The following is a 17,240-nucleotide window of genomic DNA, read 5'->3' as shown; positions in this document are numbered from 1 at the left end:
TCGAAACCACTTTCCACCCACAACCACACTCCTCTCTCTCTGGTCTGCACATGTGCAGATGACCTCTAACCTCCCGAATCGCTGGAAAAGTTCATCAACAAAAAAAAACACGCATGCGCAGAATGGCCAATGCTATGGACACTGGTCTTGCACGATGGAATAAATCGCTAATGCCATATTTCACATCGCTACGGCTAATGCCCAAATTAAAAAATGGAAACGAACGGGTTTTAAAATGGGCAATGTTCCTGCCATCCCTAAAATTGATATTACCACTAACGCCTGAAATATCGCCCATTTCTGGGCAATATAGACCAAGATGTAAAGTCTAGCTCACAATGTACTCACTGATACTCTCATCATGTAATTGATCTTGTGTTCCAGAACAATAACTTTCAGTAATATCCAGAGGCTCAGGGCTGTGGTGCTGTTCTCTCCTTCAGTGGTGTGTTCTTTGGCTTGACAGGAACAAACACATTTTTCAGGGTAACATACACCTCGGGGCCTGCTTCAGTCAAGAAAATAGACCGTTTTGTTTCGAACACCACCCGGTTACAGTTTTCATCACCGGAGATATTGACGATACTATTCCCAGTGAAAAACATTTCTAGCCGCTCCACATAAACTCTGAAAGTCTCTCGGTGTGATGGAACTCACCCAAGCACCCTATTATTCCCATAGGCATGGACATCTGGACTCTAGTAATGTCAACTATGTGCTTGAAATTTACCTTGGATTTTTAGCTGTGCTGCAAAGCAAAGAACCACTCAAAGTTTCTCTGTTGTTTGGCTGGAAGCATTCAGCAACAAAAATTTCAGCCAGGGATTCCAGTTATCCTATCCTACATCACCAAATATGATATATTCTTTCCAACATCAGAAACACACACAGACTACAAGATCGCTCCATTACATTATTATATTTACACTAGCAGTTGCATTACCACAGTAGTCCACTAGGAACTCGATATTACAGTCTGATCATATTTTCCCTGATACTTGTGTAAGTTTTTCTCTGCATAATGTATGATTCCTTTTTGGGCCTGAATAAACTAGATATTTTTAGAATCATCAGGCAGTTAACATAAATAATCTGAAATTTTCTCAATCAGCGCTGATCTCTTACTTTTATTTCAAGAGCTGAGAATCTTCGAGCCTCATTTTAAGAATGAAGATCCCAAGAAGACTGGGAAAGAGAATACCAGAAAGGTAATTCAATGTGAACAGAAATAGTTATTCGATTAATGAGTCGAGATGTAAACAAACTGAGATATTCACAGCAGGCCTGTCAGTATCTGAAGGATATATTGATACAGGGTCACACTCACACATTAACCAGATATTCACAGCAGGCCTGTCAGTATCTGAAGGATATATTGATACAGGATCCCATTCACGCATTAACCAGATATTCACAGCAGGCCTGTCAGTATCTGAAGGATATATTTATACAGGATCCCACTCACGCATTAAGCAGATATTCACAGCAGGCCTGTCAGTATCTGAAGGATATATTGATGCAGGATTGCATTCACACATTAACCAGTCTTTCTCCTTCAGACACAAATTGAGCTGCTACACACTGCCAGCATTTTCTGTCTTTATCTCAGATTTCCAGAAATCAATTTTTCTCTTTAATTTTGCGAATGAGTGTCCAATTTGTGCCCATGGTCCTGGCAACTTGGTTCTATTTGTATTTATTTTTCTTACTTGCTTACTTGTCCTTAAAACGCAAGGCCAGGAGAGTTGGAATGGTCCCTTAGCACTGTTGGTGGATACTCTGTTAATATTAGTGAAGACAAACGTCGGTCCTTGCAGTCAGAATCAGGTGAATTTATAATGGCGAACAAAGAAACGGCAGGCAAATTGAACACATACTTTGGTTCTGTCTTCACGAAGGAAGACACAAATAACCTTCCGGAAATACTAGGAGACTGAGTGTCGAGTGAGAAGGAGGGACCAAAAGAAATCCTTATTAGTCAGGAAATTATGTTTGGAAAATTGATGGGATTGAAGGCCAATAAATCCTAATAGTCTGCATCCCAGAGGATTAAGGAAGTGGCCTTAGAAATAGTGAATGCATTGGTGATCATTTTCCAACAGTCTATCGATTCTGGAGGGTATCTAATGTAACACAACGTTTTAAGAAAGGAGGGAGAGAGAAAACAGGGAATTATAGACCGGTTAGCCTGACATCAGTAGTGGGAAAAATGTTGGAATCAATTATTACAGACGAAATAGCAGCGCACTTGGAAAGTAGTGAGAGGATCGGTCCAAGTCAGCATGGATTGATGAAAGGGAAATCATGCTTGACAAATCTTCTGGAATTTTTTAAGGATGTAACTAATAGAGTGGACAAGGGAGAACCAGTGGATGTGGTGTATTTGGACTTTGAAATGGCCTTTGACAAGGTACCACATAAGAGATTGGTGTGCAAAATTAAAGCACATGATATTGGGGGTAATGTATTGATGTGGATAGAGAACTGGTTGGCAGACAGGAAGCAGAGAATCGGGATAAACAGGTCATTTTCAGAATGGCAGTCAATGACTAGTGAGGTGCCGCAGGGTTCAGTGCTGGGACCCCAGCTAGTTACAATATACATCAATGATTTAGATGAAGAAATTGAGTGTAATATCTTCAAGTTTGCAGATGATACTAAACTGGGTGGCGGTGTGAGCTACAAGGAGGATGCTAAGAGGCTGCAGGGTGACTTGGACAGGTTAAGTGAGTGGGCAAATGCATGGCAGATGCAGCATAATGTGGATAAATGTGAGGTTATCCACTTTAGTGGCAAAAACACGAAGGCAGAATATTATCTGAATGGTGGCAGATTAGGAAAAAGGGAGATGCAACGAGACCTGGGTGCCATGGTACATCAGTTATTGAAAGTTGGCATGCAGGTACAGCAGGCGGTGAAGGCGGCAAATGGCATGTTGGCCTTCATAGCTCGGGGATTTGATTATAGGAACAGGGAGGTCTTACTGCAGTTGTACAGGGCCTTGGTGAGGCCTCACCAGGAATATTGTGATCAGTTTTGGTCTCCTAATCTGAGGAAGGACGTTCTTGCTATTGAGGGAGTGCAGCGAAGGTTCACCAGACTGATTCCCGGGATGGCAGGACTGACATATGAGGAGAGACTGGATCTACTGGGCCTGTATTCAGTGGAATTTAGAAGGTTGAGAGGGGATCTCATAGAAACATATAACATTCTGACGGGACTGGACAGGTTAGATGCAGGAAGAATGTTCCCGACTTTGGGGTAGTCCAGAACCAGGGTACACAGTCTAAGGATAAGGGGTAAGCCATTTAGGACCAAGATGAGGAGAAACTTCTTCACTCAGAGAGTTGTTAACCTGTGGAATTCTCTCCCGCAGAGAGTTGTTGATGCCAGTTCATTGGATATATTCAAGAGGGAGTTAGATATGGCCCTTACGGCTAAAGGTATCAAGGGGTATGGCGAGAAAGCAGGAAAGGGGTACTGAGGTGAATGATCAGCCATGATCTTATTGAATGGTGGGGCAGGCTCGAAGGGCCGAATGGCCTACTCCAGAACCTATTTTCTATGTTTCTATGTATCGAATATCAGCAGCTTGAAATAACTGCAAGTTAATCGGAACAAGGACATAAGTTTTATATGTTGCCCGTGCGTCTCCATAATATGGATCTAACTGATTCCCAAAGACAAAATCCACTGATGACTAACTAAGCCTCCTAGTTATTCCTGTTGTTATAATCAAGAATTGCAATTCTCATGTTGGGAACTCAATCTGAAGGGTGATATTCCCAGTTCTGCAGAGCTGCAGAAAGATCCACCCTAATTTTGGTAACCAGCATGGTTGATAAGGTAAATCATTATTTTTCTGTTTCTACATCCGCCATTTATTTCCTCTCCTGGGCTCTTGCCTCTGACGAACCTCCCGGAGCTATTATGCTTCATGAATGAGCAGTTAGCCTTTACCTGAAGCATATATTCTGTGTGCAATGTGGTCTCAATCTGAAGTAATTCTCTCCATTTGTGGTACAACAAGCCATGTTTGATTCTTGCTGTGTGCTGAGATTTGGCAGTGGGACAATTCCACTGGGCTTCAGGGTTCCCAGTAAAGGATTAACCAGGGTCCCTGCTCTTGATATGCACTTTCTAATCAGAGCTCACAATATATGTGTGTGTAGTGTTAGAGGAGACCATGATCAAGCAGGGATTTGGTGTCTCCTGAAACTTGAGTTCCTGCCAATATTTACTGCCCAGACACTTGGACAGGACACTGGAGGACAATTAGCTCCTATTGGACTGTACTTCAATTCCTTCAGGAGAGCAAGGAAAAAACAGGGAAAGCAAGTATCGTAGCTGATAGGTAATTATTCATACAGTTAATACCTTATCTCTCCTTTTGATTTTGTATTCTAAATCCCTGTGGACAGCCCTCACACACACAGCTGGTGGAGTGGATGTGCTGAAGTTCGGAAAGACAATTCCATGTTCCACAGAATGAAGATCTTTGTCTCCAGTTGCTTGTGTACATCAGCTGGAATTCAAGGTTAGTTTTTAGGCACTGTAAAATATTACCTCTCTTTCAGGGATTGTGTGTGCTGTGGGATGACCAAATGTGAAGTAGTTAAACTATGTGTCAAATCTCCTCCGTTCCCCTTTTCCTGAAGGCACTGATTCACGAGTAGATATGTTTCCTTCGTCTGTGCTGATTAATGGGCAGTTCTCTTGGTAATTGCTAAATGGCTATTCTTCATGTGTTCAGCTCTTCATTGTTGGAGAAGGTCAATCCTGTTATCATATTCATGCACACACCCTTTCCAGATGTGATGATTAGTCAGCAATCAGTGGGAATACTGGCTAATGGTTTTCCCTCCCTTGTAAAAGGGTGCTGAGGTTAATTGTGACAGGTTTACCACATTTGCTCAGATCATTGAACTCAACACATCAGTACAGTATCAAACATGGGAACTTTCTGACATGTATGGCTCAGTATTACACTGGGGAGCGACTGCATTTATCCAATGGGTAGTTGGGTAACTTTGTTAATATGCTACAAGAACTATTGTAGAATGAACATAGAAAAATACTTTAACTTGTGCATAATCCCTTAAGTAATACAGGCTGTCTTCAGGCAGCTATTCTCGAATTCAGGAGCTGTGAGGTATAGTTTTACCCTCACATTCTGTATTTCAGAACCAAAAAGCCCCATCACAGATGGCATCTCATTCAGAAGAGGATAAAGATGAAGGTTTCAGGGCCTTCACTGAGGACACTGCCTTAGCTATGGAAGAGACAGTTTCAGTTCAAAAGATCAAGAGAGAAACAAGAACCTTGATTTGTGAAAGTGAAGCTCGCAGTGAATCCAATAAAGGTATTTGTCCTGGAATATCGGATTTCAGTAAACTATTTCTATTTTTTATAATTGAGGGTGTTTTAATGAAGAAGAGATGCTCTATGTTGATAACATGATCGCTGAAGTAGTCATTCAGATCAGATTAATGCAATGTCTTGCATTATTATGTAAATAACTTCAGCATCTCCTGCTCAACCAAAAACAAACCTTACATGCAAGAATATTACAATTAATTGGTTGAATTTTTGTACGCGATCTTTTTGATTTATTCCACAGTTTTCTGCACTGGAAAGATTTTGGATTCAGCAAATGAAGAAACAACCAAAGAGACTGAAAGCAGAAGATACAGTTTGAGAAATAGAGAGAGAAAGGTTTACACTGAAGAAAGGGAACTTTGTGACGATGATTACCTGTGTATGTGCAAAGTAACCTATCCATTTCTTCAGGGCAGGAATAATTTATTGGGTGTTTTAGTGAGATGACACATGGTCTTGCTAGGCCATGGGATTGGTGGAGCAATACAGCATGTCAGAAAGGTGGGACAGGAGTGCAGGCCTGTGTTTGCCCACAAACAGGCACCGCGTGTTCTTTTCATTAAGGAAAAACAGTCATAAGTATGATCCCAAACTATTGATCGTTCTGAAATCTTGTAATAAAATAGTATAAGACTTTCAGTAATCATAAACAAATGGCCCCCGATTATAGGGAACAGCAGCTGCTTGTCTAAGTTTGTGAAGCATCCTGTGCCAGGCTGAATTTCATTCAAAGAATGAGGAAGCTGTAACCAAAAGGAAGTAATTCAGACGCCTTTTGCAAAATTCCCTTCCTGCCCATTCCCAATCTTATCCAGTGTGGCACAGCTTGGAGATCCTGTTACCAGCCCTCACCTCCATCCCCCCCTTACCCCAGCCCTCACCCCCATTCCCCCTTACCACAGCCCTCACCCCCATCCACCCTTACCCCAGCCCTCACCCCATCCCCTCTTACCACCAGCCCTCACCCCCATCCCCCTTACCACAGCCCTCACTCCCATTTCCCCTCACCCCATTCCCCCTTACCCCAGCCCTCACCCCCATCTCCCTTACCCCAGCCCTCACCACCATCCCCCATTCCCCCAGCCCTCACCCCCCCGGAATATAACTCCAGGCAGTGGCGAGCCACTCCCACCGGCTCCAACTCACCGACCCAAGGGCCCAGCGTGCCGTCACCGGCACCCGGCCCAAACACACCGCCCAAGCTCCGAGTTTGAGTACCAGATCGGATATTTCCACTGATGGGGGAGACTAGAACTAGAGGGCATGATCTTAGAATTAGGGACCGCGCATTTAAAACAGAGATGAGGAGAATTTCTTCTCAGAAGGTTGTAAATCTGTGGAATTTGCTGCCTCAGAGAGCTGTGGAAGCTGGGACGTTGAAGACATTTAAGACAGAAATAGACAGTTTCTTAAACGATAAGGGGATAAGGAGTTATGGGGAGCGGGCGGGGAAATGGAGCTGAGTCCATGATCAGATCAGACATGATCTTATTGAATAGCGAAGTCAGCTTGAGGGGCCATATGGCCTACTGTTATTCCTATTGCTTATGTTCTTATGTCTGAGCTCCTCTAACTCTGCCCCCCTTAGCATCCCTGATTATAATCGCTCAACCATCGGTGGCCGTGCCTTTAGCTACCGAAGCCCCAAGCTCTGGAACTCCCTCCCTAAACCTCTCCGCATCTCTTTCCTCCATTCATGACGCTTCTTAATACCTACCCCTTTGCCCCAGCTTTTGGTCATCTGCCGGAGTTTCTTCTTTTGTGACTCGGTTTCAAATGTGTTTATTTTATCTTAACGTACCGATGAAGTGCCTTGCAAAGTTTCATGATGTTAAAGGGGCTATATAAAAACGCTATTGTTTGTTATTCACCTGAGAGACCAGTCAGGACTTCATCCGAACGACAGGACCTCCAACAGTGCAGCATTCCCTCAGCACTGCACTGGGCTGTCAGCCTCGATTGAAGTGCTTAAATCTCTGAAGTAGGATTTGAACACACAACCTTCTGACTCAGAGGCGAGTGTGCTATCCACTGAGCCACAGTTGACACTGAGGAGAGAGTGAGTAGATTGGGTCTGTACTCTCAGGAGTTTAGAAGACTGAGAGGTGATCTTATTGAAACATCGAAGATTCTGAGGGGGATTGACAGGGTAGATGCTGAGAGGCAGTTTCTCCTGGTTGGAGCGTCTAGAACTCGGGGGCACAGTCTCAGGATAAGCGGGTGACCATATAAGACTGAGAAGAGGAGGAATTTCTTCACTCAGACGTTTGTGAATCTTTAGAATTCCCTACCCCAAAGGGCTGTGAATGCAGAGTCCTTGAGTATATTCAAGGCCGTGATAGATATTTTGGAATCTAGGGGATTGAAGGGATGTGGAGATCGGCAGGAAAGTGGAGTTCAGATCGAAGATCAGCCATGATCTTATTGAATGGAGCAGGCTGGAGGAGCCGAATGGCCGACTCCTGCTCCTAATTCTTATGTTCTTATGTTATGTGTAGAGACTAAAGGATCTGAGGTATTTCTCCTTATAGCAGAAAAGGTCAAGGTGAGTGTTAATAAAGCTGTTCAACAAATGTGTGGGCTTTTGATCAGACTAAATAGAGAGAAATTGCTCCCACTGGCAGGACTGTTGATAACCAGAGGACACAGGGAATAGACAAAAAAGGTCATGGGAGATGAGGAAAAATCTTTGAGTTGTTAGGATCTGCAACGGACTGCCTGACAGGGTGGTGGAAGCAGCTTCAATAGTAACTTTCAGAAGGGAATTGAATATATACTTGAAAAGGAAAAAAATTGCAGGACTATGGGGAAGAGTAGGGGAGTGGGATTGTACCTGCCCACTAGCTTTCAGTGATTTCTGTACTTGGACCATAAATCTCTCGGCACCGCCACAGTTCCGAGCTTCACAACATTGAGAAAATACTCTGATCTATTATTGTTGTGTCGAAAGTGATGACCTCAAACTTCGCCATATTGAACTGCATCTGTCCCAGTAAAGACCCATGGACAGTGTAGGGGAAGCTTTACTCTGTATCTAACCCGTGCTGTACCTGCCCTGGGATTGTTTGATGGGACAGTGTAGGGGGAGCTTTACTCTTTATCCAACCCGTGCTGTACCTGCCCTGGGAGTATTTGATGTGACAGTGTAGAGAGAGCTTTACTCTGTATCTAACCCGTGTTGTACCTGCCCTGGGATTGTTTGATGGGACAGTATAGAGGGAGCTTTACTCTGTATCCTACCCATGCTGTACCTGCCTTAATCTAATCAAGTGTTTCAATTGAAACAAAAAGGTACCTGGAATATGTTACAGGCTTGAATCCAAACGAGTATTCGGACAATGGCAGTCATGGGAGGTGGTGGAGAGGTGAAATTGAACAGGAAATGTTGTCATAGCAATTCACAATATTGAATGTTGACAGAAGAAGTGTAAGAACATAATAGGAGTAGGCCATTCGGCCCCTTGAGCCTGCTCTGCCATTCAATAAGATCATGGCTGATATTCTACCTCAACTCCACTTTCCTGCACTATCCCCATATCCCTTGATTTCCTTAATATCTAAAAATCTATCTGTCTTCGTCGTGAATATACTCGTATGATAATAAAAATCATGGAAACAAGAATCTAAATGTGTGGGGGTAAGAAAAATGCCAGTAGAAACATAGAAACATAGAAAATAGGTGCAGGAGTAGCCCATTCGGCCCTTCGAGCCTGCACCACCATTCAATGAGTTCATGGCTGAACATGCAACTTCGGTACCCGATTCCTGCTTTCTCGCCATACCTGTTTATCCCCCTCGTAGTAATGACTACATCGAACTCCTATTTGAATATATTTAGTGAATTGGCCTCAACAACTTTCTGTGGTGGAGAATTCCACAGGTTCACCACTCTCTGGGTGAATAAGTTTCTCCACATCTCGGTCCTAAATGGCTTACCCCTTATGCTTAGACTGCGACCCCTGGTTCTGGACTTCCCCAACATTGGGAACATTCTTCCTGCATCAAACCTGTCTAAACCCGTCAGAATTTTAAACGTTTCTATGAGATCCCCTCTCATTCTTCTGAACTCCAGTGAATACAAGCCCAGTTGATCCAGTCTTTCTTGATATGTCAGTCGCGCCATCCCGGGACTCAGTCTGGTGAACCTTTGTTGCACTCCCTCAACAGCAAGAATGTCCTTCCTCAAGTTAGGAGACCAAAACTGTACACAATACTCCAGCTGTGGCCTCACCAAGGCCCTGTACAACTGTAGTAACACCTCCCTGCCCCTGTACTCAAATCCCCTCGCTATGAAGGCCAACATGCCATTTGCTTTCTTAACCTCCTGCTGTACCTGCATGCCAACCTTCAATGACTGATGTCCCATGACACCCAGGTCTTGTTGCACCTCCCCTTTTCCGAATCTGTCACCATTCCGATAATAGTCTGTCTCTCTGTTTTTACCACCAAAGTGGATAACCTCACCATTTATCCACATTATACTTCATCTGCCATGCATTTGCCCACTCACCTAACCTATCCAAGTCACTCTGCAGCCTCATAGCATCCTCCTTGCAGCTCACACTGCCACCCAACTTAGTGTCATCCGCAAATTTGGAGATACTACATTTAATCCCCTCGTCTAAATCATTAATGTACAATGTAAACAGCTGGGGCCCCAGCACAGAAACTTGCGGTACCCTACTAGTCACTGCCTGCCATTCTGAAAAGTACCAATTTCCTCCTACTCTTTGCTTCCTGTCTGCAAACCAGTTCTCAATCCATGTCACCGGACATTTCAATAATATACAGATATTAAAATGTGATGTTTGCACACACCTGAAGAAAGCCCCAATATCCGGGTTGGGGCACGCAAATCCCATGTGCCTAAACCCGGCACTTGCACTCTGTCAACATTTCTTTTGACAGATCACATGTATCCCCGGGTGAAGGGCCTTCGCAGGTGGAGGTTTGGGCCATTTGCCCACTTCCTGCCTAGCAAATGTCCAGAAAACTCTTGCATCCGGAAAAAGCCAGCACAAGGCCAACTTTTACCAGCGTAAGTTTTTTAAAAGATAGAAAAATGTAATTATATCAATAATTTTTACATTAAAAAGAGTGTGCATTAAGAGAAGTTTATTTTTAACCCTATTGAAACAAAAAAAAATCTAAAAAATTAATTTAATGTCAATTAATTTTAACTATATGAGTTACTTGCTTAATGTATGTACTGTGTGTGTGTTTTGGGGAGAATTCTCACTGACCCATTACTATCAATACATGTATTGTGTGTGCGTTTTAGGGAATTCTCACTGACCCAATACTATCAATGTATATATTGTGTGTGTGTTTTGAGGAGTATTCTCACTGACCCATTACTAGCAATGTATGGATTGTGTGTTTGTTTTGGGAGTACTCTCACTGTCCCATTCCTATCAATGTATGTATTGTGTGTGTTTTGGGGGGGTATTCTCACTGACCTATTACTATCAATGTATGTATTGAGTGTGTTATTTTGGGGAGTACTCTCACTGACCCATTACTATCAATGTATGTATTGTGTGTGTGTTTTGGGGGGTATTCTCACTGAACCATTTCTATCAATGTATGTATTGTGTGGGTGTTTTGGGGTGTACTCTCACTGACCCATTACTATCAATGTATGTATTGTGTGTATGTTTGGGGAGTATTCTCACTGACCCATTACTATCAATGTATGTATTGTGTGTGTATTTTGAGGAGTATTCTCACTGACCCATTACTATGAATGTATGTATTGTGTGTGTGTTTTGGGAATATTCTCACTGATCCATTTCTAATTTATGTATTGTGTGTGTGTTTTGGGGGGTATTCTCACTGACCCATTTCTATCAACGAATGTATTGTGTGTGTGTTTTGGAGTATTCTCACTGACCCATTACTATCAATGTATGTATTGTGTGTGTGTTTTGGGGACGATTCTTACTGACCCATTACTATCAATGTATGTATTGTGTGTGTGTTTTGGGGAGTAATCTCACTGACCCATTACTATCAATGTATGTATTGTGTGTGTTTTGGGGAGTATTCTCACTGACCCATTACTATCAATGTATGTATTGTGTGTGAGTTTTGGGAGTATTCTCACTGACCCATTACTATCAATGAGAATATCCCTAAAATCAAATAAAACACCAACATAAATGCAAAAAACACTTTTTTTTTAAGATGAACAAAAATTGCTTTATAATGAGAAATTTTTTTGCAATTTAAAAAAATTATTTTAATGATGTTAAAATAAATTTGCTTTCATAGACAGGAATTTTAATATAAAACATAAGTAATAACATTTATTTTTTCTATCTACTAAAACTCTTACACTGGTAAAAGCAGGCCTTACGTCTGCCAGGTGTAAGAGTTTGAAGAAGATTGGCTGGGCAGGAGTTGGGCAAAGATCCTAAACCTCCAGCCACGAAGGCCCTTCTCCCGAGGAAGCGTTGGAATTATCTAAATAAATTGCCAGATCAGAAGTGCTGGGTTCAGGGGCATGCGCTTCGCGTGCCTAAACCCCTATCTTGTGGGGCCTCTTCGGGCGTGTGCACACATCCTACGCACCAGGAGAGGCTGCAATTTATACTGATGCTGAGGCCTCCTCCCTCCCCCTACCCCAGCAAGGCACAGAAAACACACGCAACTTAAAGGGAAAGTGAACTTTTGTTGCAGCAAAGACTTGATTTACTTTATTGAAGGTTTTTATCTTTAAATACAAATTGTTAGAGAGCTATTTTCTACTTTGTAAACATCTGCAATTATAAAGTGTTTGATAAAAACAGGTAAACAGTGTAAAGTGACTTTTTTGGTTTGTCAGTGCAATAAAGACAAACAAGATGTAAACAAGCTCTTATCTACTTTGCAAACAGCTGAAATGTTAAATTGGATTTTAATGAAAAATTTGAAAAAAATGAAAAGTGACTCCAGGCTATAAATATTAAATGAAATAGTTCAATCAGAAATAACACCAACATTCAATCGAACATAAAGAACACGTGTTTTATCTAGAGACCACCTACTTGCTCTGCAGACAGGGTTTTTTTCACTCATTGAAATTTCACACCTCAAACCTGGGGAGCAGATAAGATGTTCAAAAGGACTTTTTTTGACCCCAAACAGCTAACAAACCATAAAACTTTACGAGCTCAGCTGCCTGGAGAATGAAGTCACTTCACAATGGCATTGAAAATAAAAAAGTGAAGTTCCATGTTACCAAACTTTACATTTTACATTTGCAGTAACTGTACAAACCCTGGCAGATAGCATCAAATAACTCAATGTTTTGCCGCATTGCTCTGCTGTCCGTGGAATGGTGGATTTGGCGCCAACGGCCGGTTAGGGTTAATACATTTATACTGTCTCTCTCCTGTGTGGATCCACTGGTGTCTATGGAGGTGCCCTGCCCTTGTGAAACTCTTTCCACATTCAGTATATTTTTACTGTCTCTCTTCTGTGTGGATCAGCTGGTGTCTATGGAGGTGCCCTACCCGTGTGAAACAATCTCCACATTCAGTACATTTATACTGTCTCGCTCCTGTGTGGATCCCCTGGTGTTTCTGCAGGTCTGACATCACCATCAGAATAAAGGGGCTGTGACAGCTCGGTGGGACAAAGACTCTCGGAGATTAAACACATTCTGCAGATGCTGCAGTTTATAGCAGAGGGAACATTTTGAAATCCCAGTCACAAGATACAATTTGAGAGTGAGAGGGACAGACATTAGGCTGCAACAACATAGTCCCAAATCCACTGGCAGTGAGGAATCATGAAATTGTCCCTTATATTCCATCTGCATCCACATAAAAATATCATAAAGATTGAAAGGTAAAAAGTATAAATAGGAGTAATGTTTGAGATCGCAAGTGATTATTGAAGGCCAAAGAAATAAATATTCAAATGTCAAATTATAAATTGTTTACCATTCTGTCCATTATATTTCAGAATACTTTCTCATGTGAACCTTGAAAGCTGTTGAACCCTTGAAGACTTTCCCACAATGACGGCAGGTTTCAAAGCACTTGTGAGTTTTCAGCTGATCGATCAAAGCAAAACACTCCACATTCCGCACATTTATACGGCCTCTCTTCTGTGTGCAGGTGAAAACCTACTGATTTTATAAATTCTTTCCTCTGGATAGCTTGTGTGAACGATCCCTGACCTGTTGCAAAATATATTTTGTGCTGGGAGAAGATAATCCGGCTGAAATAAAAAAGGGAAGGTGGCTCAACCGTGGCTATCAAGGGAAATCAGGGATAGTTTTAAAGCCAAGGAAGTGGGATACAAATTGGCCAGAAATAGCAGTGATCCCTTGGACTGGGATAAACTTAGAACTCAGCAGAGGAGGATAAAGGGTTCGATTAGGGCAGGGAAAATGGAGTACGAGAAGAAGCTTGCAGGGAACATTAAGGCGGATTGCAAAAGTTTCTTTGGATATGTAAAGAGAAAAAGTTTAGTAAACACAAACGTAGGTCCCCTGCAGTCAGAATCAGGAGAAGTCATAACGGGGAACAAAGAAATGGTGGACCAATTGAACAAGTACTTTGGTTCGGTATTCACTAAGGAGGACACAAACAACCTTCCGGATATAAAAGGGGTCAGAGTGTCTAATAAGGAGGAAGAACCGAGGGAAATCCTTATTAGTCAGGAAATTGTGTTGGGGAAATTGATGGGATTGAAAGCCGATAAATCCCCAGGGCCTGATGGACTGCATCCCAGAGTACTTAAGGAGGTGGCCTTGGAAATAGTGGATGCATTGACAGTCATTTTCCAACATTCCATTGACTCTGGATCAGTTCCTATCGAGTGGAGGGTAGCCAATGTAACCCCACTTTTTAAAAAAGGAGGGAGAGAGAAAACAGGGAATTATAGACCGGTCAGCCTGACATCGGTAGTGGATAAAATGATGGAATCAATAATTAAGGATGTCATAGCAGCGCATTTGGAAAGAGGTGACATGATATGTCCAAGTCAGCATGGATTTGTGAAAGGGAAATCATGCTTGACAAATCTTCTGGAATTTTTTGAGGATGTTTCCATCAGAGTGGACAAGGGACACCCAGTTGATGTGGTATATTTGGACTTTCAGAAGGCTTTCGACAAGGTCGCACACAAGAGATTAATGTGCAAAGTTAAAGCACATGGGATTGGGGGTAGTGTGCTGACATGGATTGAGAACTGGTTGTCAGTCAGGAAGCAAAGAGTAGGAGTAAAATGGTGACTTTTCAGAATGGCAGGCAGTGACTAGTGCGGTACCGCAAGGTTCTGTTCTGGGGCCCCAGCTGTTTACACTGTCCATTAATGATTTAACGAGGCGATTAAATGTAGTATCTCCAAATTTGCGGATGACACTAAGTTGGGTGGCAGTGTGAGCTGCGAGGAGGATGCTATGAGGCTGCAGAGCGACTTGGATAGATTAGGTGAGTGGGCAAATGCATGGCAGAAGAAGATCATCAATAGGGCATTCACATTTACAGATTACTATCACATTTCAAGATCCATGTATTCAGGCTTTGATAGCCTCCAAGGAAAAAGGTACACATCAATACCCTTTTAAGAATTGTCATAAACCAGTGTGAAAATCAGCTTTGTTAAAACAGGGGACAGGATATTAAACAGCAGAATAAAAGAGCAGGGGAGCTGGCTGGGAGTTGCCAGTGACCCCAACAGTGCAATGATGCTCACTGTATCTTTATAAATGCTCAATTATTCAGATTGAGCGACTCCAACTAAGTTTTCTAATAACATCAATATTCAAGAAATATATATAAAATTATAAAAAATTATAAAATGTATACTAACTATATAATTAGTCAATTTCCACTCCCATTGGGCAGTGACAAGCCAAGCAAGGTTTGAGAATGGGGGAATGACGGGACCAAGGTGTGGAAGAGAGAATGAGAGAGGGGGAAATGGGAGAGTGTAACACGGCCTCGACAGAGGGTGTGGGGACAATGGATTAGTGGGCAGGATAAGAGTTTGAGGGGAACTGTCCCAATCAGTGGTGTGGGAACCTTCTAAAAGTAATTCATTACCTTTTTGATTTGTTCCTGTTCAAGTCGATTTGCAAATCCCTTTTCCAGATACGATTGAAGCTGCTTCCATCAACCTTTCAGGCAGTCCGTTACAGATTCTAACAACTCACGGCCTAAAAAGATTTTTCCTCATCTCCCCTGACTTTTATATCAATTGCCCGTGACCTCTGGTTATCGACCCTCCTGCAGTGAAAGAGTTTCTCTCTACCTGCTCTTATCAAAACCCCCAAATAATTTTAAAAACCTCGATTAAAAGTGCCCTTAACCTTTTCTGCTCTAAGGAGAACAATTCCAGCTTATTTAGTCTCTATACAGAACTGAAGTCCCCGTTCCCTGGTACCCTTCTGGTAAATCTCCTCTGCACCCTCTCCAAGGCTTTGATATTCTTTCTAAAGTGTGGTATGTAGGTTTGGACACAATGGGGTCAAAATTCAGTTGATAACACATGCTGATAACACCGGTGTTAGGTGTTAACTGGGAGTTAGGTGTCTGGGAGTGATGCTCGGTGCTGTTCAGGCCCAACGCGAAATTCGCTTGAATTTTTTTTAGGGCTGTAAACACTAAACGTACCGCCCATAAACACCATGGAAATTATGACGTCATCCAGCAGACAACGCCTCTTTGATGCCTCTATTGCGACATTTGCTTTGTACGACTGCCGTACAAACCGGCAGCTGCATAGCCAGGAAAATGTGGTCGTAACAGATTGGATCTCGGGCGGAATCGCCTACAAAGGAAGGTAAGTTTTTCTCTATTTATTTCTGCATGTTTTCATTAGTTTTAAGAGTGGGGAAGTGTGTTTGGATTGGAGAAGTTTTAGGTTTTTTTTCCAAGCATGGCGGCAGTTTATTGTCGGGAATTCAGTCGACCTCCTGAGCTGCTGCCCGAGGATGAGTGTGCAACTACACTTTTTAGTGCTGCTCTCATCTTTGGGCGTAAAAACTGAATTTCGGACTGAGGCTGGACCTGACGTTTGGTGCTAAACGTCAGAATCCCCATGGACGTTCCTGGGTTAGCATTCCCATTTACATTCCCGGGTTAGAATCCCCATGTACATTCCCGGTTTAGAATCCCCATGTACATTCCCGGGTTAGAATCCCCATATACATTCCCAGGGTTAGAATCCCCATATACATTCCCAGGGTTAGAATCCCCATGTACATTCCCAGGTTTAGAATCCCCATGTACATTCCCAGGGTTGGAATCCCCATGTACATTCCCGGGTTAGAATTCCAATGTACATTTCCGGGTTAGAATCCCCATGTACATTCCCAGGTTATTATACCCATGAACATTCCCGGGTTAGAATCTCCATGTACATTCCCGAGTTAGAATCCCCATGTACATTCCAAGGTTTAGAATCCCCATGTACATTCCCAGGGTTAGAATCCCCATGTACATTCCCGGGTTAGAATTCCAATGTACATTCACGGTTTAGAATCCCCATGTACATTCCCGGGTTAGTATACCAATGAACATTCCCGGGTTAGAATCCCCATGCACATTCCCGGGTTAGAATCCCCATGTATTTTCCCGGGTTAGAATCCCTATGTACATTCCCGGGTTAGAATCCCCATGTACATTCCCAGGTTAGAATCCCCATGTACATACCCGGGTTAGAATCCCATGCACATTCCCAGGGTTAGAATCCCCAAGTACATTCCCAGGGTTACAATCCCCATGTACATTTCCAGGGTTAGTATCCCCATGTACATTCCTGGGTTCGTATCTCCATGTACATTCCCGGGTCAATATCCCCATGTACATTCCCACGGTTGGAATGCCCCATATTCATTCCCAAGATTAGAATCCAAATGTACA

The 17,240-nt window shown here is 42.6% G+C and overlaps 1 long non-coding RNA gene across 1 annotated transcript; it reads right to left on the bottom strand.

The window, feature by feature from the left end:
• Positions 1 to 359: 359 nt before the first annotated feature.
• Positions 360 to 15,619, bottom strand: LOC139240835 (uncharacterized). Its single transcript, XR_011588750.1, has 3 exons — positions 15,420 to 15,619; positions 12,408 to 12,458; positions 360 to 458 (listed from the first exon to the last, which is right to left on the bottom strand). It is a non-coding gene; the product is annotated as an uncharacterized lncRNA (long non-coding RNA).
• Positions 15,620 to 17,240: the final 1,621 nt, after the last annotated feature.

This window comes from Pristiophorus japonicus, chromosome X (genome assembly GCF_044704955.1).
Source record: "Pristiophorus japonicus isolate sPriJap1 chromosome X, sPriJap1.hap1, whole genome shotgun sequence".
NCBI lineage: Eukaryota > Metazoa > Chordata > Chondrichthyes > Pristiophoridae > Pristiophorus > Pristiophorus japonicus.
This window is presented reverse-complemented; position numbering and strand designations above follow the sequence as displayed.